Source organism: Pezoporus flaviventris, unplaced genomic scaffold, assembly GCF_033815535.1.
Source record: "Pezoporus flaviventris isolate CSIRO_AGI_PZ_B2104156 unplaced genomic scaffold, CSIRO_AGI_Pfla_v1 ptg000006l, whole genome shotgun sequence".
Lineage (NCBI taxonomy): Eukaryota > Metazoa > Chordata > Aves > Psittaciformes > Psittacidae > Pezoporus > Pezoporus flaviventris.
Window position 1 is genome coordinate 4,646,291 of NW_026892554.1, and position 21,321 is coordinate 4,667,611.

At 42.8% G+C, this 21,321-nt stretch overlaps 1 long non-coding RNA gene across 1 annotated transcript; it reads left to right on the top strand.

Annotated features, from left to right (window-relative positions):
- Positions 1 to 6: 6 nt before the first annotated feature.
- Positions 7 to 7,430, top strand: LOC133265832 (uncharacterized). The gene is made up of 2 exons (XR_009742126.1): positions 7 to 132; positions 1,183 to 7,430. It is a non-coding gene; the product is annotated as an uncharacterized LOC133265832 (long non-coding RNA).
- Positions 7,431 to 21,321: the final 13,891 nt, after the last annotated feature.

Below are 21,321 nucleotides of genomic sequence, written 5' to 3' on the forward strand. Positions count from 1 at the left end.
GTGCTCCAACACATCTCTCTGTCACCAGGAACTACTGACGCCATCCCTGTGCCACTGGGGTGAGGAACCCACAGCACTGCACCGGTTCCGCAGCAGCACAGGCTGCCCTGCTCCACCCTTAGAAGCAAACAGGTATTCTGTTTACAAACCAGCACGAGGGAAGGGGAAATGATGTTTTGGGGCTGTTATTCTCTACAGGAAATGGGTGTCCTGTTCCTGTACCCATAGCTGAGCGCAGCACAAGGGGTTAGGCTGGAAGCATGTGCTGATGGAGGCATGGAGGAGCTGGCTTGCAGACCTGCCTTTTCAAGGGTCAGCACAATCTCACGTAGCGCACAACTCTGTTAGTGTGTTCTGGTTTTTTAACAACAACAAAAGGACAGCATTGGCTCTTTTCTGACAAGGATACGGTGTAATGTGTGAGAAATGAGAACAAGTCAGTCTAAAGAGGAAGAGTGCAACACATCAGCTACAAGCCTAAATAAATACTGAGGTCTGCAGCTGCCTGGCCTGGTTTTGGTTTTACATATATGACTTCTATCAAGATACAGTTTTATTTCTCAAACCTCTCCCTTTCACTGTTAACCATGTATAGTTACTACCTATTCAACAATAATAATAATGATAAAAGAAACAGTCTTTTTAGTAGAAAAGATAATTTCTAAGCAGGATATATAGTACTCTGAAAAGCTACCAGGGCTGTCCCCACAGGCCCCATATCCAGTGGGATGTGTTATTTCAGCCTTGACAATGAAATGGAAGCTGGTCTCTACCATGTGGACACAATGCATTAGCATTCCTCAGTAGTGCCCTATGAATGACACAAAGGTTTGCACCAAGATGCAGTCAGGGCTTGAGTCAAAGCAGTGTCCAAGTGCATCTTTCCAGGGACGCTGGGATGTGAAGCACTCCTGGGTTTCAATGACAAAATGAGCCCTTGTGCTGTATTCCCCAGGCTTTCTCCTAGACGTCTACCAGTTACACCCTTCCCTCCCGCCTGCAATTAGCACTTACAGTGTTGCAAAGGGAGATGAGATTCGCTCTGCACCGTCCTCCTTCAGAACTCGCTCACACCTTCCCCACTGGGTGGGAACATGTGCTGTGGGTTAGGAAATATTCTCGTAGTGGAATTACATTTGCAGCAATCCCACCCCCCGCCTCCTGTTTTCTTCTCACCATGAGACTCTGCTGCTCATCGTGGTAGAGGAGCACGTGAACATAAAAGCACAGACACAGCGTTTGGTTTAGCAGAGCCCCACATCTCCGTGACTGTTCACTCCCCCCAGGAACTGCATATGCACAAATTGGGCCCAGTATGCTTCATACGGGGTAACTGGAGCCAGATAAGTGCCTGCAATTTTGGGAGAGTGGGGTGAGGAGAGAAGTGGGAGTGTATGAACCACTGACCTTAATTAGAGGAGATAAAAATGTTGAAACGTGATTCCTAAGAAAACCAAGGAAGGCCTCTATTGTTGAGTGTTTCCACATGGATGCCACTGAGAAGAGGTCAAGTGCTTTCTATATACTTTAAGTAAACAGCAGATTGTGAGCTCATAGTCTGGATTTGAGCAGCCCCTGTGTTCTGCAAGATAATAATTGAGTCTTATGCACTTAAGGTTTGATATCTATTGACATTATTACTTGAGAATTGCCAGGAAACAGAGCGACAATTAAGAGTATAAAGTTTGCTAGTAAAGCTATGCCTAATGTCATACATGGCTAATCCCATGCTAGGATGGTCTCCTACTCTAGGAGAGCATCCATGATGGACCCTCTTAAAAAAGGGTCTCTGCTGTTGGTGGCTTTCCCTGGTAAAGACCTGTGTGCCTCCTCACATCTTCATTGTTATGTAAACAATGTACACAGCCTGCAGAATTACATCTGCTAAATGAGGAATGGGTTGTATGTCAGGAGTAAAGTGCTCCAAAGAAGGTAGTTTATTTCCCTGCTACTGTGGAGCGTATCAAGCCAAGTTAAAACGTTAACCCTAAAATTCTTCTGTTCTTCTTTGCAGCTATCCAGACTGAAGGTTAAGAAGATTGAATGTGGTAGCTTTGTTGCAAAACCAGCTCCATTTCCCTACCTGGAAGTGGGACAACAGTGAAATCAGAAATTACAGCCTTACTTCATATCTGCAGATTCAGCTGTCGTGTCATTGCCCACAATCACGGTATCATCAGATAGCAGCATTCATCTCAGGTGCTCAGTATCCCTTCCACACCCTGGAGAGACTATGCCCTTATTAAAGGTCTTATTTATAGACAGGGAAACTGAGGCAATGATCCACGGCCACAGAAATCAGTGGCAGATCTTCCACAGCTCCAACTAGACCCAGCAGACCTAGTAACTTCTCCAGGGAAGAGAGGGCAGGAGTGCTCTTAGGGGCATGACTGCAAGCAGATGAATCCCTTGAAATCTTCTGTCCACTCAGTGGGCTTCCCATGCAGATCTAAAATACTAGGGAGCCAAATTATTTAAGGTGTATTGCTGAGAGGAGGGAACGAGGCATGAAACTTGGGAAGCTCAGTCCCAAAGACTCCCCTTAGAAGCCAAGCTGTAATGCTTTATACGCACCTGAAGCAAAAACTCCCTCTTCCCCTGTCTGCATCTGCCTGTGAAAAGAGAACAGGCAGAGAGCTGATTTGTGAACGCTTTCTTGCTAGATTTGAAACCTCTGTCCTTGATTGAAGTGGGGAATGCAATTGCACAAGTCATTAATAATTACTGACAAACCAAAGTAGTATTGGAACCCAGTAAAACCTCCTCCCACTAGGACTGAATCCTGGAAAAGAGCCCTGGGAGCTCCAGCCTGTTTGCATTTCCTATTTTTTGGCGAAATCTGTGTGGAATTGCTGGGTCTCCAAACCGTGCGCATACTCAGAGTAGGGGATGTCTGTACGTGCAGATCAAGGGACGTGAACTTCATCTACACAGACGGCAAAAAGCAGCTTGCAGTTACTTTAACATGTGACCAGTCCCAATTATGGCTTCTTCCACATGGCATCAGCATGCGATGGAGGATCTCACTCTTCTTTTGCCAGAGGCAAATGAATACATTACCCAGCAGCGAGGCGTGGGGCAGCGGATGCCTCACTCTGGGGTGATTTGGATTCCACGCTCGCGTGGGGGTGTGAGCCAACCTCAGAAGTCATTTTCACTGATGCTGACACATAAGGCTTCCCTCAGAGACCTGTCTATCAAACTGCAACATGCTATGCAGAAAAATTAGATTACTCATGCTACAATAAAGAAGAGGAAGATGACAACAATGAGAAAACAAACCCCAAACCTCAAAATATAACAGCTATTTATTGAATGAATAAAAATCCTGACGAGGGGAAAGTACCCTAGAGACTATTTATTTCTCTATTTTACCTCTTGCAACCTGTTTCAAGGAGAGCAGGTTGGAAAGACCCTATTAATTCAGACACTGCCTCTGGAAAAACCACCACTTCATCATGATTGTCACATTACTGTACTTGTGAAATATCATCTTAAATAGTCATTATGATTTTGCTGCTGGTCTTGCTGCACTTAGCAGCAGGATTTCCTTTGGCTTTGGTAAAAGCAGGATCAGGCCCCCTCTCTCTTTCCGTCTCTGAATTGCAAATGGATTGCTCACGTGTCAGCTCGGTAACTAGGCAAAGTTCAGCATGCTCAGTTCAAAGCATGCAAGATGAAGCTCAGGGCATTTCACTCACAGTATTTGCCAAGTTCCTCAGGTCTACAAAAGTGTTAAAGTGGTTTAATACAAAATCCATAAGACAAACATTATGCAGCTATGTGAACCCCTGTCCAATAAAATCTATTTTTTTTGGAAAAAAAAATACAAAGTAGTAAAACATACACTTCGTAAAGAAAAGAAAAGGCTGGGTGAAGCTTAGTAAAATCCTGTAAATCAGAATGCTGAGAGCTTCAGGAAGGGTGATTTAAAACAAATCTGCAGCAGAACACACACAGACACACACACAATCCCGAGCTGGAAACGGACCTGGACAAGTGCCGAGGTTAGAGCATCTCAAGACAGCACTGCAGGAATGGTTTTACAGTATTAGATAATGGAAAGGTTTGGCCAAAGGCTGATTTTTCTTCTCTAGTAATAACAAACCTGTGCTGGGGCTTCTGCAGTATTTGCTCCTTGAGTTACTCCCCAGGAATGCTATTTGGGAAGGCTAATTGAAATTTTTAACTCCACCTGCCCTGAATCATCTTACAGTTGTACTGCTCGCAGCTGCAAATTCTGTTTTACCTACTGTTATCATTTTATAAGAAACCAGTTGTGTATGGGCTTGATTTGTGAAGCAGCTCCAGCCACTTCCCATGGGGTTTATGTTCCCCTCTTGAGCCTCTTTTCCAAATATTTCTTCCCAGAGATAAGTTTTGGTTCCCATCCAAATGAAAAGAGGAGAAGCGTAAGCTCTTCTGTGGCCCTGCGTCTTGCACAGCCTCAGAGGAGCTCGTGGCCTCCTGACCGGAGCCAAGAACAGATGCAAGTTTGCCTTTCCCTGCTCATTCTCCAGCTGTGTGACGCTGCCATGTGCAGTGGTGTGGATCAACCCGGCTGCACCCTTTTAAGCCTGGTGAGGGGTTCTTTTGGGGTTTGGCTTCTTAGCATAGGCAAGCAATTTCAGCATGACCACGCGGCAGGGAAGTACATTGAATTATAGATCTCTTTAAAACTGTCGGGAGCAAACATGATCAGATCTGGTTCTTGATCTCATTACTGTCTAAAAGATTTGGTTGGCATTTTTAAATGCCATGATTTATGTTCATCACCTTAACACGGCCCTTGGAAGTGTAAACCCAGTAACTCTGTTATTCTCCAGGGCAACTCTAAAGAATCTGTTTGGAGAATTCACACAACACTATGTCTATATGAAGATATTAACATGGATTAAGACAAGTTGATAGATTTTAAACCAGGCTATACAATGAAAACCAGTGAGAATAAATCAAATAGCTTTGCCTAACTACAGAAAGTGTTTGCAAAGCCCTGTAAGGTTTCCATTTCCTAAAGCCACCTGCCATCTCAAATGCCCCTAATCAGTCACAGATGCTGGATACCAACCTGCTAACCCTACGGCTTTGAGAGAAAATATTGCACTTTGTAAACTCATTCTTGGGTATTTCCTTAATTTTTCTTAAACTAAACTTTTATCCCCTATTTTCCACTTAAATGTAATGAGTTAAATCAACTCTGACATTTTGCCCTGCTCACCTCCCAGTTCTGCTCAGCTGCTTCCCTACCTACTTCTTGAAACGTCTCAAGACCTCAGGTTTGGGGTTATTTTTTCACTCCACATCTCCTGGTGTTGAGCAGTCCTCTTAAAGGCAGAGGTTTCACTACTGCTGTAACCTATTGCCAATGGAAAAATGAATGTTTTTCTGCACTTAACTAATGTTTATCTTTACAATGAAGATCTATCAAATACTGAGCTTTGCTGAACTACTGTGGAAACCCTTTTTAACCCCTCAAACAATTAAACCCCCCCTATCAAATAAAAGTCCATCCCTGAAGAAATAAGCATTTTAGAGGCCACATCCAGCACCCACTGGAATCAAACTGAAAAATTTCACAGATAAGGGAAGGTACCAAAACAGGCCCTGCTGCCAGAGACCATCAGATGCTGTTCTCAAGCAGAACAGGGGGTTGCCTTGGCTCTGGAAGGAGCCATTATTCCACTTTAGCTCGTGAAGACAGACTGGGTGTGGGAGTTGTAATGGAGGTAGGAAACAGACTGGATTTTATTAGTCTTCCATCATCTTTAAGAGATCCCTAACCAGATCAGGTTTCAGCCTCTTGCTCCACTCTTGTGTCAACCTTTGGTTCTGTTTTTGCTGGAGGATAAGTTTCATTATATTAATAAGCAGCACAAGTGGTTCCAATTGTGGAAGAACCACTCGGAGCTGTCAGAAATGATCAGAGGAGAAGTTTCAGCCTCTCCATGATCACAGCCTCTTCTTCTGGTGCCTCAGCTCAGCACCTCCCCAGTGCACTTCACGTTTTTAACAGCCATGACAATAATAAAAAAGGCCGTTTACATTTCAGCCAGGGGAGGTTATTTTAAGGAATTTATTCTCTGATCATGGTAGTCCATCAATGCTCGGAAACCAGACGGTAATGGGAGTAATTGGGCTAACATCCAATCTACTGGCTGGGAGACTAGATCTAGACATGCATGTAAACTATACATCTTCAGTCTCCTACTGCAGTCAAATTTCAAGCACAAGCATCTTTAATTATGCCACTAAACCAGGAAGTTTATAGCTAAGTTTATAATATTTCTTAGGACAAAGAAAGAAGTAGTGAGAAAGACTCAGAACAAAACACGCCAAAAGCTGAGAGTGTTGGGTCCTTATCATAGAGTGATCTGTTAGTGTTTACCAGCAATAACGCTCAGCATTTGTCCCCCTCACAGCATCCACCCAAAGGAAAGGGGTTTAGGTAGACAGAGTAATTAAAGAACCCCTACAAGAGTGGAAATATTACCAGATTAATTTTGCAGATAGGAAAATGAAGCACAGAAAGATTTAAATTCATCTGAGTTCAACAAACCGGACAGTACAAAGGAGATGTTCTGACTCATAACCCTGTGCTCCAACCACTACAAGAAGATGGGTACCCATGGGACAGGCAGAGAGCAGCGTTCATGGTGCACATCTCCACCAGCATCCACTCCCTGGGCTGCAGGGCTGGGGTTTGGGTTCACATATGTACCATGAAAGGACTGAGGATCTCGCTGCTCCCTGACAGACTCCACCACTGCCCTGGGAGGAACTGAGCGAAGTTTAGTTTTCAGATGAGAGTCACCCGGGACTAGTGACTGAAATGTCATCTGTGTGATGGAACAAGAAAAAGAAGGGAGAAATGTAAAAGGGAATCTTTGTAGCCAGGACTACCTGACTCTCCCGCAGTAGGAGACACAGGAATAGCGTTTCATGTCATGGAGATGTAGTTAAAATGCAGACTGCATATCCTTGTTCTCAGAATTTGAGAGGTGGGGTTTATGCATGTGGACAAGCCATCGTTCCTCCCTTTGATCTACCACTTGATGTAGAGGAAGGCTTTTATGTGTTAGTCTCATATAATGGATAATTTAGTCTGAAACCAGTTTGCAAAAGTCTTACACTTTGGGTACATATGCTTCAATTATTCTTGAAAGTACACAGAAATATTTCATGCCATTCACATCTATTTCAAGGGGAAAAAAAATCAAACCCAGAATTTTTGTTGAGCACCCAAACAGATTTGTTCTCCTGAGGGAAGTTTGGGTTTTAAACGAATTCTGCCATTTTGTGAATTAATTGAAAGGTAGAATGTAATCTTTAATTGGAGAAATGTCAGTCATTCATTAACATTACCTGGGGTACCTACTGCTCTTTAGCTGCATGTGTTTATTCACTTTATGAATAAAACTACTTAACACAAAGAGCAGCAGAGTTGAATTCCCCTTGTTCAAGTGCATTTAGAGCTGAGTTTTCAAATTAGTCCTATCACCCCTTTAGAAGCAGTTCCCCATAAACCCATGAACTGCTGGTACAACGTAAGTCACACTGACAGTGAGCAGGGCTGGAGTATCCCCTTCTCCCATAGGCGTAGTTTATACAAAGGGGTTGTTACAAGAGGAGGGTGTCCTTGTTTGGGTTTTTTTCCCTAAACGTTCTCCCAGTGACAGGTCTTGGAGTTGGACACCAGAGCTGTCAGCGTTCAGAGGTGAACGCTGACAGCAGTGTCACTGATGGCTCCTTCGTGCCTCAGTTTCCCCCCTTTCTAAATTAAGCATCCTCATATACTGGCTTTTCAGTCAGGAAAATTATCTTAGCATTTAATCAGACATCTTCTATTTTCTTCTACTGAATAAAAGGATGGAAGTGGCTCTGACATAGTTCAAAGAAAGGATTAACCCATTTCACATATCAGAGGAAGTGTTTGGCTAGATGTTGCCCTGTGAGACCTCTGAACTGATCCTCTAAACACAGGCTAATTCAAATAGTTCAACTACAGGAATAAAATGTTCAGCTTGGAGGCATTTTGAGCTTCACAGATTAACAGTGGACACTATAAAGAAACATCCTGATGTCTTTTTTTCCATCCCTGCTCTCATGACTGGCCCACTGACATTCCATGGTTGCTGTCCTGCAGGAGATGGGACCCCTGTATCTCCAAGGCTGTGACCAGTGTCTCCCTGAGCAATGCAGGTGGAAATCTTGCCCTCAAATCCTGAGTTCCAAAACCTGACCCCCTGAAGGGGGCCAGAAGAGCTGAACAGGCCCATCTGCACCAGCCACTGCTCCTACCTTGCAGCCAAACCCATATGAGGAGCAGTTGGTTATGCAGTGGGGTTCAATGCAAGCTATTAGCCCCCAGCGTTTCCTGAGACCTGGCTTTATTCAGTGCACTGCACAAGCAAACCCTTTCCCAAGTGACATCTGAACTGAGCCTCAGCAGCAGTGCCCAGGCTCTGATCGCTGACCCAGCCTGCACTGTAGCCCATGTGCAGAACTTACCCAAGATGAAAGGCACCAAATGACAGGATACAGAGTGCCGAGAGCTGGCAGCAGAGGTTTCTTCTGCAGACATCTTGCTGGTTGTTTTAAGGTCTTCTGCCTCTAAGTGGCACCATGCTGAGTGATTGAACACTTGCTAGAATCTGTTCTACCTTTTATTGTAATGATTCCTTACAGAGCTCCCACTTTCCAAACTCTGAACTTTCAAGAGTACTGCCTGGATGTCAGAGCCCTTTCGTCAGAAACACCAGAGCCTCTGGAGTGATGGTCCCCAGTACTACAAAATCCCTTTGGAAAGCCACAGCTCTTAAACCATCACTAGGAAAGACTGAACTTTAGTTTTTGGAGAAGGCTGTCACATCCCCGGGATGTGTAATGAGAGGTATTCAAAACAGAGCCGGGCAGAGCTTTCGCTGGTGTAAATTGCCAGAGGGTTACACTGAATCACAGCCATGCACAACCTGGTTTATGGTTTTGTATTTGCTTAAAGTAATTAGGCCCAGACTGCCTCATACGCCACTTCTGCTCGGAAAGCAGGAAGCAATTTGGGAAAGGGATAGAGGGTATCCCAGAATGGATGGGTCTGATCTACACGCACACATATACACACACACACAGGCTGGGAGTCCTGAAACTACTGAAGCAAACTGACCTCTTCAAACTCACCATCGAGCACAAGAAATGTTGTACTTTTTAAACCAGAAGGAAGTAATCTCCTCTCAGTGCTATAAGGGGCTCATAAGGCTCAAATGTTCAGATATTCAACCATCTACCAGGAAATCTGCCTTTGCTTTACTACTTTATGATCCTCGTATATCTTGCAGAGTTTGAGGCTGTTTGCTCTACTTCCAAATGCTGAAAGCTCTTTGGTTCCTATGTAATGCAACAAAGCCCACAGCCCAAACTCACAACAACCACCACCAAACTGCAGCACAGGAAAATTACTGACACTTGAAGAGGACTAGAAAAAGAGAAAAGATTTTCTGTATTTGAGGGAAGGTTGTCAGGGCAGTAACACAGCACAATGAGTAGTGAAGACTGGGAGATTTATGTGCCAATTCTGTCTATGATTGATTTAGATTAATTGCTCTGTACCAATATGTAAAAATCTAATAAATATAAATCCCCATACCACGGGTTGCTCCAGTCCCGATGTTACAGTGGACAGTTTTGGCAGCAAGTCAGGATGTGCATTAAAAACACACTTTTTTGAGAAGTCTAATAAATAAAAGCTCTGAAATATAGTTTCCTACTGAGAAAGGCATTTTAAATCATTTTGATAAAGAACTTAAATTAGGCCTTAAAAGGAGGGGGAAGCTAGGTCCCTGCAACTAATTATTTATAGGCATTTTGAATATAAGAGTCCAAGAAAGCTGGTCTCCATCCCCCCTTCTCTGCCACAATAAATGGCAAAGAAACAGCCGTTCCCCTTCACCCCCCCCCAAATTAAAAGTCAGAAGTATTAGAAAAGGGAGGAGAAAACCCTAATTCAAATGGGGAGCAGGCACCTGAACAAGGAACTTCAGGAGTCCTGAAAAAACCCTGCACGTTTTCCATCAAAGTAAGTTCAACGAGCAGGGGACAGGCCTTCAGTTCCCCTCTGCGTTACTCAAGAGAACTGGGCTGTTTAGCTCACTGTAGTCCCCTGAAAAAGGAATACACTGTTATTTGTTAAACACCAGAGAGAATGTTTTTAGAAGTGAATAAACATCTGAATAGCTCCAGTCTTTCTGGAAGTCAAAGCAATTTGGAGACTGCACAGAAGCCAAAACTGCCGGGGACTTGGGCTTCTAAGTCACTTAGGTGCTTCTGAATACGTTATCCCAAAAGCAGAGCTGACACTTTGCACGTGCACAGCCACCCGGGGCCCTCCCTTGGAGGGTATGCAGGTTGGGATCTGCTACCACTCACAGCAAAACCAGTGGGGTTGAAGAAGTGCTGATGTGGGAGGGTCTGCAGCTCTGCAGAAGTCATTGGCACCTCCCCGTGCTGGAGCTCACACCAGGCACAGCAGCCAGGTCCACTCCGTACGGCTGGATGCTCTGCATGGGAAGGCTGAGGAATAAGAGGCTAAATCACAGCGTGTTGTGGTTGTACCTCTCAGGCTTCCTGCTGAGGTTACTGAGTTACTAATCTCTGATGGACATCCAGAATCTCCCTCCCTGTTCTCAACAGATGCTTCACCTTGAACTCCCTTCTGCTGCCAAACATGGTTGTCTCTCAAGACTCTGCACAAGGAGATGTGAATTCTAATCTGCACCATCAGGAGTGCTTCTCTCTGAGCTCAAGTTCATCCCTCTCTTTAAATCTGACCCTCAGACCTTCTTTTCATCACAGGGTTCAGTGAGGCATACTGCAGCAAGGGCCACCACTGCTCTTGCAGAACCAGGAGGCTGCTAGTAAGTGGCACTTTGCTAGAGAAGGAAAAGACATGCCCTAGAAAATTAAGATTTTGATTTTGAGTTTAACAGAGCAGGTTTACACCTACATATGGGCCTGGCTGTCTGGCTGTAAATTCATGGCACACAAAAGCACACCTTTCATTGACTGGGGCCAGCCTTATGCCAAAGTCTTTAGTGTCCTTAAAGACCCACTTCCATGCCAGACCAGACCTTCAAACCTTTCTGACAGCTTGAAGTCCTGACATGTGCACCACCAGAACCTGCAGACATGTCCCCGAAGGTCAGGAATGGCACAAGAGCTCAACCACAGAGCAGCAGCACCTGGTTTTTTCCCTCCAAACCTGACACAGAAATACATGGCCAGGTTTGCAAGAGAACTCAACAGCTTGAAGCTTTGCTGAATGCCTGCCTGTAAACACACAGCAGGAACTGCAGGATGCAGCTCTGAAAATGTGGCCTGGGCTGGGAGCACTCAACTGGCCATGAGCTCCTCTGAAAAGGTTGTGCTATGTGATCATAGGAGAAAGAGAGACACAGGCTGCCTGCGCACAAAGAAAAGGTGCTACCTGCTATTGCAGACAAGGGGAGTTTGCTCCCAGTTCAAAGTTGGTTTAAGATTTCTCCCAACCTACTAAAAATAAAAGTTCCTGGACAGTCTGAAAGCCCCCAAAATAAGAAAGAAAAAAAAGCTGAAATTTGAATTTAAATTGAAAATTAAGAATTAAAAAAAACTCCCAACAAAACCCAAAACCATTTGTTGCTGTCGTGAAAACTTAAACTCAGGCTTCTGACATTTGAAACTTAATAACCAAAACCATCAGCCATAATGATTTCTCCATTTGATTCAGCATTAATATTCAGAGAAATGCCAGGGGCTGTCACTTCCCATATTAAGGCAATCCACATTCATTTGCATCTAGAACACCTATGGATGTTGTTCTTCTGCTGACCAAACTGTAATTTTTTAAGCTGAAAGAAAGAGAATAAGGCATCCAAATGTCTTTTGAAACACATCAAAAGGCATTTTCTTTTAAATGCCTGAAAGAGGATCTGATTATTTTGGGGATCCTTTCCTCTTCATTATCATTGCATTGTCATGTTGGGTTATCCAATTACTCATCTAGAACTAGAAACTTCCCTGTCATGTGTTAAGGTGTAAGAGGACTGGCTTAGCTGGTTTAAAGAACAGCTGTAAAGAGCAGAGTCAGGAAGACAGCAGCACAAGAGGAAATCCTCAGTCGAATTCAAGTGCTTTACGTCTGTCATAAACACGCTTCCAGATGAAATTAAAGGAATTTCTTTTAACTCTATTCACAGCCTCCAAATATGCTGCTCAGCAAGCTCAAGCTGCCTGAGATCTTAGTCATTCTAAGAAATGAATCATATTCCCCTTGTCATCTGGCTGTTCTCTGCTGACTGCTAATTCATGGTATATTGATTTTAAGACTCTGTTCACACATTATATTTCCATGTTAAGCCAGGAAAGCTTTTCTTGATGAAAAAAATTATGCCCCATCCTCATTCCTCTCAATATTCAGTTTTCGTCCTCCTGTGTTAGTTAGAATGATTGATCAACACAATTTAACCAGCTTTAAATGGTTCAGTGAATTGTTCCACGCTATCGTACCACCTACATTATTTTTCTACAGTATTTAACAGCACAACATGGATTCTGCATATTAGATGTATGTGTTTGCCTACTGATGCACAATTTTAAAAGACCAAATAATTGCTGGGGGAACACACTGGGGTCCAGTAGAATTGTATCACAGAGATTTTGGAAATGAGCTCACAGAAGTAACTTGCTATCCAGAAGGAAGAGTTTAAAACAAAAATCGTTAGACTGATACGAGTATTTTTCATCACTGATTTAAAACAGTTCAAGACTTTTAAAAGCACCTGTGCAAATCTGCGCTGTTACAGCTGGCGACTAAAATTTATAATGAATTAGATAATAAATATTTTGTTTGCTTCTTTTAAAATGCCATTAACAGTGAGGGCTCTCACTGGACTAGCACAAAACCGCTGTTGGCAAAAATCGAAGTACCAAACACAAAGGCTTCATGTTTCAGATGCTTATAAAACTTAATTCCCCCGAATAACACCGCTAATTTGGGTCTCCTTGTACGCTTAAAGATTTTACATAAATATTTTTGGCAGGCAGTGAGCCCACAGCTCTGCTTTCATTTAAATGTTTCTAATGGGCATAAGATCTTTGTCACTTCAAAATAAAATAGTTCCACTTAAAGAGGAGTTATTTAAACCACTCAGTAGACTCGCAGGTCTTTGAGAACGTCTCTGTTCATGCCAAAGTTTTCAAAACCAGGAACAAAAAGTATTTAAGTTCATACAAATGGATCTAGAAACGGGTTTTTTTTTCCACTGTATCTAAAAGGTAATGAATTCTTCCGCAAAAAGTCGTTCAGTGGGGTTTTGTGACCTGCAGACATTCAGTGTATCGGGTGCTGGTTGCAAATACAGTGCAGGAAACTTGGCAGTTTTGCTTTTGAGTTACACGTTTCTCAGAGGAAATAAACCTGAATTTAACCGTTCATACACCTGAACTTTTAAATATAGATGAACCTTTTAAATACGAAGTTTCTTAGTAGCAAAAAAAGCAGAGTAGGAGCTGAAACAGCTGAGCAGCAAATGACTGAAACAAGCACAAAACTAAGGCTAAAAGAACCACAAGAAAAGTTAAAGTCACTAGCACACAAATATAAGTGTAATTTAAATGTAAATGTCTAATTAAACAGTATGTGCATATACCCACGTTTTAAAAACTCATCATATGTTAAATATATACTTAACCCTCTCTGTGAGAGAAGAAGTAACATAAAAATGTAGAAGTAGAGTTTGTAACATGGGGTACGGGATATAGGAAGGGCAAGTTCAGTCCAGGAATGATGAAATGTCAAGTGTCTGGGCCTTAAATGAAGCTGTACCAGAGCCCACACAGAACTGCACGTTTGGGGAGATTCTTTTTCCTATCACTGGAAACTACACACCGCATGCAAAGTCAGTTTGCAAGGATACATGAAGTATATAAAAGAAAAAAAACAGCATTTATGATTTACCACTAATATGTAAAATCAAGCAATATCCAGCATGAAAACTGAGGAAGCTGAGAAAACAAACCTATTTCTATAGCCCATTATGTAAGTAACACATCATACATAAAAACTCCAATTTAGTTTTTACCCAGTAATGTAAATGGTAACATAAACCTACTATTAAGAATAGTTTACTCAACAATTTTGGCTGAGAAACACACTGATGGGTAACTCACCCTTACCATTAAGCTGTAGTTTATTAAACATTTGGTATCTGAGACATGAATAGAGTGGAGGATTAAATTAGAGGATCACTTCACTGCTAAGACTAACACTTCAGTCAATGCAAGATTGTGTCCATTCAACGCACCTTACAAAGAACAGACTGAATTCTGCTTTCAATTACTGGGGTGCAACTTTAACTGAAGTCAGCAGATGTTGCACCTCAGGAACTGTTAGCAGGGCTGCATATGGAATAGAGGGCTGGGAGAGAAGCTCTGCTGAAAACATTTTGGATGGAAAACTAATTTTTCAAGTGTGTTTCAAGAAAACTTATTTTTATCAAATACTTTTCTGCCAAAAACTTGAAAACTTCATTTTTCTTTTTCTTTTTTCAATGACAGACCAGATTTTTTGGGGGGAAAGAAATCTAATTATTTCATGTGCGGCTGAAACAAAACTATCTATGGATTGAAAAGACAAAGTCATTCTGAGAGTGCCAAGAAATGGAGACAGGAAGTGAAAAGAGAAGATGGAAAGCTGGATCCCTTAGAAAGCTAACTACAAATTCTCAGGTTAATATTTTAATTCCTTAGACAGAGGGGGGAGTCCTAGACAGGTACGTGGCTTTCAGCATGGCGAGATGCAAGCAGTTCATGAACAGGAACGAACTGAAGCATGGTCTGGGCATTTGCTGCTGGTGGGTTTGTTACACGGTCACAGTGGCTGGCAGGAACCCATGACAGTAGTATTTGAGTCCTCATGCACTGGACAAAACACAGCAGTAGGGCTCCAAAAAGGGAGGGAAATTAAGCCTCCATAAATACAGCAGTTTCACAGGGTGTTAATCCAAGCAGGGGTCTCAGGAAGCAGAACGTGTGAAATCAGACAGGTGTCTGTCCCTGACCAAGGTGGTCTGGAAGCGTTTAGTGCGTACCATACACGTTGCCATGTCTACCTCAGTGAGCTGCTGGGAGAGGAGGATCACGGAGAAAAATGGAGAAAAAGCAACTGGTTTGCTCACAACAGTACAGAACGTCCTGGAAGGTGAGCCTGTCCTTTGGGCCATAAAGGAGAAATGTGAGCGAGACTATAAACTTCACTTTCACAGGAAGTCCGGAGAGTCCCATGAAGTCAACAGGACTATTCTGAGGATGAAGAATCACTTGCATCAAATAAAAATATCAGGATTCGCCCATAAAGCATGCAAAATATATTGTACCATGAAATGTGAGTCAGCACTGCAGTGATACAGACATTACTCATGTATATATGCTCTAGCATATACTAGCTCTCTACAAACAAACCTAATCCTCTGTTCTTGGGAAAAACTACTGAAAAAAGAACTCCTAGAGAGGATAGTTGGGGCTGGACTTTGACAGCTCAGCTCCTTTCCTAAGAGATTTGGGAAGTTATTTGGGATAGCTATGGCTCCTCTGTGCTCAGGCTCCCACGTGACCTAACCTCTTGATCAGTGCATGACAGTGCAGTATGATTTGGCAACTGCAGATGCTGTGTGAGGAGGCCAAGCGCTCATGTTCATTCTGGAGGCCATGAGGAAGATGTGACAGTCCAAGACCAAAAAGGACTCTTGGTGTGCCAGGAAATGGCACGTTAAGATATTTAATAGCTACGGCTGGACAGTTAATCCAGATCGTTACTCTGGAGGACTCCCCTTTATTAGTTGCATATGAAGATTTCTGGGAAAAAGGAACATTTTTGTTAACTTCTACTCCTCATATCCAACAAAAGCCCCAGAGAAGAGACCCCCAACATTTGAGGCATTGTGAAATATGTACAAAAATAGTTGCCATTGCACAGACCTTGCCTGCTATTTTAAGGCAGGCTACTGAAGCGAGTGTGGGTTAGACAGACTGTGAAAGAGGGGGAGGAAGGAAGGAGAAAGGTTAAACAGCAGTAGGAAACATGGCTAGAAAGGACTATTTGCACAACTGATGGTTCTGAGCCGTTAGATTATGCTGACAGTGTATTAATCATATGTTACAGCCATATGCACACATACTGATAGATTTATATTTGCCTGCCTATAAATGAACATTAGATGTAAATATATGTAAATTATTGACTATTTTGCATCATGTTAATAGGATAAATATTTAAAATATTTTAAATATAAAAATCCTTTCACATTACACCATCAGAAGAAATTACAAAAACGTATGTGGGAGATGAGCTTATGGCCTACGCCAGCTCCAAAGATTAGGCTTGAAATCCCAGACTGTCCATAGACTCCTTCTGTAACTTAGCAAAAGCTTCCAAAAGCATCCCAATGAGTTAGGAGGACAGTTCCTAAGCCCTGGATTTAGAAAGTAACCTCAGTTATTAAACAATTTGTTTGCTCTTGGAAGACTGGACATTCTTCAAGAGGGAAATCTTAAGAGCACAGGAGCAGGCTCTCCCCATGTGCTGCAAGTGAGCTGGCAGGGAAGGAGACTGGCCTGGCTGAACAAAGAACTTTGCCTGGAACTCGGGAATAGGAAGAGTTTATGACCTTTGGAAGAAGGGGCAGGCAGCTCAGGAGGACTACAAGGATGTCATGAGGTTATGCAGGGAGCAAATTAGAAGGGTCAAAGCCCAACTAGAGCTTACTCTGACTACTGCCATAAAAGACAATAAAAATGTTTCTATAAATGAATATGAACTGACCCCAGGCCAAGGCTGAAGCGGTGCCCTGGGCTGTGGCTGCCACCAGGAAGAGAAGCACAAAGCTGAGCTCATTCCTTGCTTCATCTCCTCTTTGGTACAGGAAGCTTGTGGAGAAAAGAACAGTTAAAACCCCCACCTCTAATACCTAGAGGTTTTGAGTATGTGTGTGTGGTGACTGCCTTGCTCTGGGACTATCTTCTAGATTCTTAAAATATTCTTCCCCATTCTTTCATTAGTTTCCTTCCTTTATTTTTACTCTTCCCATATGCTGCCCTGATGACACTGCCTCTGGGAGGGAACGTTTGGCCAATTTCCTTGACAGTGCTGAAAAGTCCCTTCGCATCCACCTCTCCCGTCCTGCAGCGCCAACTCCTGCACTGCTCACTATGGATGAATTCCTGCCGTGTTTCGGCTAACCACCTCTCATATCCCTCAGCGGCAGCTTGTGTGCTCAGCTTACATCCAGTCTCGTCAGGATGTCTTTTTGATTTAAGCCCTTGTCTTCTCCCCGCTAGGTCTAATACCTCATCTGTTAGCCACTGCTGGGTTTTGCATTGTTTCTTTATCCCAGTCATATTGTGTGCCGTGTCTAGGCTGACATCTTCTCCCTCACACCGTGGCTCATTTGGTCCCTTCTGAGTCCTGGCATGCTGATAGCACCTCAAACTGGCTGTAAACTTCTACTCTGGAGCTGTCACTGATACATCCTGGGATAAATCTGTTGCATGGAAATAGGTTTTGCTTTGGGATTTGGTTTTTTTTTGTTGTTTGTTTCTATGTATTTTTATGGGACATGTGACTGTCAGAAGCCAGAAGACAAGGAAAGGGAAAGAAGTGATGTTTAGTAGGAATTTGTTGGCATATGGTCAGAAGCAAATCAACTTTGCTCAGAAAAGAGAGCGTCTGTGGAAGCATCCTGTCACTGACTATAAAGCAAATGGATTCAGTCTCCACCACAAGACTGTGTTCTCTTATTTTGCTCTTCCCTCACCTCCTTCTCCCATTTTCTACCATATTCTTTATGAATAGCTTTCCTCTGTTTCCCTAGTAGCCAATTAAACAACCTTCCTACAACAGAAGCTGGATCGGCTATGCCTAACAGAGATGCACAAGAGACAGCTAATGTATCTGCACAAACACCGGCCTTGATCCCGCCAGGATGTCTGCATTAAAGTCAATGAAAGATTCGAGTGCACACAGTTAAGTGTATGTGTCAGCCCTTGGCAGACTGAGAGACCTTGAAGCCTGCTCAGCCATCATGCCTGGGTACAGACATAAACTTGACACTTGCAATGTTTCACTTGGCTTTGACAAAATGTGATATTCAGCAGGTTGCTTTAAAAAGAAACAAATTCCCTATTAGTTTTATTACCCTTTCAAATGAGCTTGGAATACAGCTTTCTTGTTTGTGGTACTGCCCTAGGAAAACATGGCTTAAATTAAAGGAGAAAAGAAACTTGGTCTGTTGTTACTGTCATATTGAACCTTTTGGACCAACAGACAATTATATAGGTAGATACAGAATGAAAGAACTACAGAAAAATGAAACCCAAGAAAGAAAATGTTCCCAGAGTGTTTCTTGAAGATTTTCAAGGGCATTTGACTAGCATTTCCCTCACTTAAAAATGCATCAAAACCAGTGATCTTTACAACAGTAGCATGTCCTCAGGTTTTCTAGGACAAGGTTATTGCTGGCTGGCTCAGGAAGAAAATGCTTCCCTGATGCACAGGTCACTATGTTTTACATTATCAACACTCTTTGGAGACAGAGTGCTGGGCCACATCAGGCATGGCCATGCTGTGGCTTTCTCTATATGTTCCCCTTTACATCCAAACAGGGCATTATTTTCTATGTAGCTGTACATGTGTTATTTGCAAAGAGCAAATGTAGGCTCTGAATCTAGCACTTGATGTCTTTGCATGGTGGGACACCCTGCTTCAAGTTTATTTGGCAGCAACAATGCCGTGTCAAATCTTACTTAAAATTATGCAGAAAACTTCAAATCCTGAGTGCTGAGAAGAGCTGAGCAGATATAGCTTAACAGTTTCCATGAAAGTATTCCCATTCCTTTCTTACTGCTTTCTACATCTACTATATTGAACAGTGTTAACTCTGTTAACAGTGGGAACACTTGGAAAAAACAGCTCTACACAATTCTAAGCAAATGCAGGAGGATGTTCATGGTAAAGCAGTTACCATCTCATATCTATTCTCACTCCAAAACTTGAGTCCCATTGTCTTGTTCACCTAATCATGAAAGGAAAAAATACAAAGCAGGAGAAATGGTGAATAACTCTGGAAACCAGAAAAGCCACTGTTCCAGCGTTCATGTACTTCAGGTCTAAAAGGTGCTGATCATGCACACAGATGTGTACACATCCATTACATGTAAGTATGTTGAATTCTTAGTTCAAGTTGGAAACGTACCTGTTTTAAGTACTCTTATACTCCAACAGGTACTCCAAATAGAATAGTAACTCCAAACATGTATCCATGTTTGGTTTTCTTTACAACTCTTCAAGGATGTTGCTAATGATACCAGTCATAATATAAAAGCCTTAAGAACAGCACAGACTACTGTCATTTCTGTGCTGAGAGAGGGAAACACATTGCAACAGAAAACCTTTTGAAACGTGTGATCACTGCATCTAGTCAGAGCGACAAGAAAAAATACTGCTTGGATTTCTGACTCTCAAATACTCCTCTGAACAGTTTTGCTGTGAACATTTGTGACCATGAAAATATTTCAGGGATTCATTGTGAAGGGCAAATGAATCTCAGAAAGCTGCCATCTATTCAGAGGCAATTAAATAATAGTGAGAGGATTCACAGACTCAGTTATTCAGCCAATCTAGCCCTACGTTGAGAGGCATGAATTCATCATAGTACAGTGCACTCTGCTTAAACAGTACTTGCTCCATCTTGGTTGTGTTCAGCTTTTTCTGCAGCTTTTGTGTTTCTTGACTTCCTTGTTACTATGGTGAATGACTGTCACAGCAGTGTACAGAAAGGATGTTTAGGACATGAGTAGAGACAGCAGCCAAAAATGGTAATGGGACAGTGTGAGTTACCAGCAGGTTCTTCTGCTTTTCTGTGTGTGTGGGAAGGGTAAGTGAGAGCTGGCAGCTAATCTATCAGTGTTCATGAGAGACAACTGTACATCTCTTGTCCCAGCACTTCAGCTCAGCCGTGGCTCTTGCTTTACAGCTGGTGAAGGAGACACTGGCTCCCACAACACAGGCAGCCTTGGGTATTGATGCTGGCCTCTGTGCCTGTGATAGCAAGGAGGTCTTGATGTTTTTGTATGCACAACCTCTTTCTGGTACCATGTCCACAACCTGTGGTGAAGGATTTGGAGGAGAGACTGGATCTGTAGATTGCTATTCTTTGTGATCCAGCGTATCTAGACAGGATAACTCACCCCTGGATCTCTGCAAGTGCTGGCTACATGGAGTTAATAAAGTTGTGACCTACCCTTGTCCATCTTCATTCACCTGCACGTTCTGATCAATAATGCATATTGCTTTTTGGCTTCTCTTCCCACGTGAGGGGCAAAGCCAATAGAGCAGTGCACATAGCATTACCACAGGCACATTTATGTTTGCTGATGACCCAGAAGTAAGGAGGCTTGTCTGCCCTTGTGCAACCTTACCCTTGGATAAGCCCCGCAGCCCCCCCCACCCCGTTCCTGCTGCCAAGTTCCATTCCCAGATGAAGATTGTTTAAGTCTTAAAGTAGTGAGTGTCTTCGAGATGGGAGCAAATTAGGAGACATGTCAAAAGAACAACTACAACAGGAACTCTTAAATGCCAGGTCCTAAATCATTCTGGCAAATTGTCAGTGTGCTTATATTTCTGCCTTACTCCCCCAAGCTTGGTGATGGATGACCACTGATAGCAATAAGCTGGAACTCATGATTTGGCACCCAATCCCAGCATTAACTAAATCACCCCCCTGCTGCCACAAGAGAAAGCGTTGGTTCTGATCCAGTTTAAGAACTTAAAGTAACCACATCAGAAAAATTAATTCAGCACTGATTTCTAACTCAAAGGAAGATGTTGTTAGGGTATAGCACATGATGTCAAGAGACCATTTTTCCAATTGAAGACAGTCAGTAATTCTTTCTATCCTGCTAAGGTGCGTTAAAAAGCCTCCTCAAATGGATATTCATGAGGGTTTATTTTTGGCAAGTTCTGTGTATTAAGGCATCCAAAATATTCGAATACACTGGCTTCTCAATGAGATATTCAACAGGAATAGGACTTGCACTTTTCTTCTGTAAGGCTGCATTTATACTGTGTTTTATAGATCAGTAAACCAACAAGAGAGATTAGGTAACTTGCTAAGACCACATGGCAGGCAGGTGGCAGAAGGGGAACTATAGCTTGGAAATGCCTCTTGCTCTTCTGTCTGCTCAAGAGTCAGACTACACTGACCCGTGTGAACGTAATGAGGAAGGGAGCGAGGGAGT